Genomic DNA, 1798 nt, shown 5'->3' with positions numbered 1-1798 from the left:
GTGGAAATATAAAAGAAATTCGCTGGACCTGGCTTCTCGGGTTCCTCCAAAAATCCTCTGAATTTTTAGTAAATGACCACCGTTTTCCTGAGGCTATATTTCATCTCATCTCGTTTAATTTCATTCCATCCCAATTGCTTATAGTCTTAAATAAATAAATTTCATCTTATTACGCTCCATTTTATTCTATGTTTAAGCGAATTTAAATTGCAATATTTTATTACTTGACACTCTCAAGAATGGTATCCCAAGAAGACTATTGCCATACTGAAAAAAGAAGAAGGATGTTGTGTGAAAATAAAATTGACTAGAATAATTCTAGATGTAATGAAATTCATCTATACTAATATTATAAAGAGGAAAGATTTGTTTGTTTGTTTCGAATAGGCTCCGAAACTACTGGACCGATTTGAAAAATTATTTTTCCATTAGAAGCCGACATTGTCCCTGATGAACATAGGCTACTTTTTTTATTTTTTTTTTATTTGTTTTTTTTGGTTTCATTTGTGTTTTAATGTTTCCGAAGCGAAGCGAGGGCGGGTCGCTAGTTATGGAATAAAGTTGAATTACATCCCCCTGCCCCAGACGTGCTCCTCAGGTTTGAGGATCGTGGGCATCCATAACTCGTTTTCACGATTTCTGTTTGATATTCAAATACGAAATCGTGTAAACAAACATTTTTTGACTTGATATGGCTCTCATAGAATCGCCAGCGACTCTACGCTTAGCTGTAAGGATTAAAGAGTTTGTTCTTTTATTTGCAAGCTGCTTAAAAATATAGTTTAAGCTTTTTTCATTTCTTCGATCAACCACTAGATTCCAATATTGTATATTATAATCTCATTGATGTGGCTTAATCCCAGCATCAGATATCTAATTGCAAGCGGCTGTAGTGTCTAATTTATAATTATTTAAAGTTCAATCGGACTACCACGTTTATGGCCAAAGTCTGTTACCGTCAAAATAGACATATAGACAGAACAAGGTACATGATCGATCATCTTGCGCATAGATAATACACTCTTGCTCATACATCTTGCTGAACGGTATCAGCGTCTAAAGACCTTGGGATGCGGCCCTGGCAAATAATACTTACTCGCCCTTACTAGAGAGTAGTTTGTTTTTTTCACGTCGGGGTCACCAGTGTGAGGTTTCGTGATGTTGAGGGTTTACTGTGCGCTCTCCTCCGGAAACCTCATCAGAGTGGTCAATAAAACACTGACTATAATTGTATGTTTATTTGCCTCAGCGACCGCGGTGGATCGCTGCATGTTAACCACTGACTGACTAACGTATGTTGCTCATTACTATAAATGCATAGTAAGCTAAGCGGGGCGGGGTATCATTCCTCTACACTTAGAATGCATGAACAATCACTTATCACACGTGAGACAAAATATATGTGCTTAAAAAATATTCTAAGAGCCTTCGTACAAAGCTTTGGTCATTGTGAATTTATTGAAGTTCTCTCTCTCTCTTCGATTGGTTCCTCACTGCTGAGGATCGTGACTCCGTCCGATTTCGTCAACCAACTGTCTCCATCGATCCCGCCCTGCAGCCCGGTGGAGTGCGTCGCTGATAGGTATCCCCAGTTCCTCCGCTATTTGGTCCGACCATCGTTTGGGACCTCTACCTCTAGGCCTTTTTCCCTCTATTTTACCGGTCACCACAAGGCGTTCCAAATTGCTGGTATCCCTACGTGCAACATGACCAAAATACCGCAATATTATTTGTAGACAGATTGTGGATAGACGTTGAATCTTTGGAGTTCTAGGGTACGTTAAATAAGAAACCTTCA

The sequence above is a fragment of the Bombyx mandarina genome, chromosome 21 (assembly GCF_030267445.1).
Source record: "Bombyx mandarina strain Sakado chromosome 21, ASM3026744v2".
Taxonomy (NCBI): Eukaryota; Metazoa; Arthropoda; class Insecta; order Lepidoptera; family Bombycidae; genus Bombyx; species Bombyx mandarina.
The sequence above is the reverse complement of the archived record's forward strand: the minus strand, read 5'-3'. Positions refer to the sequence as shown.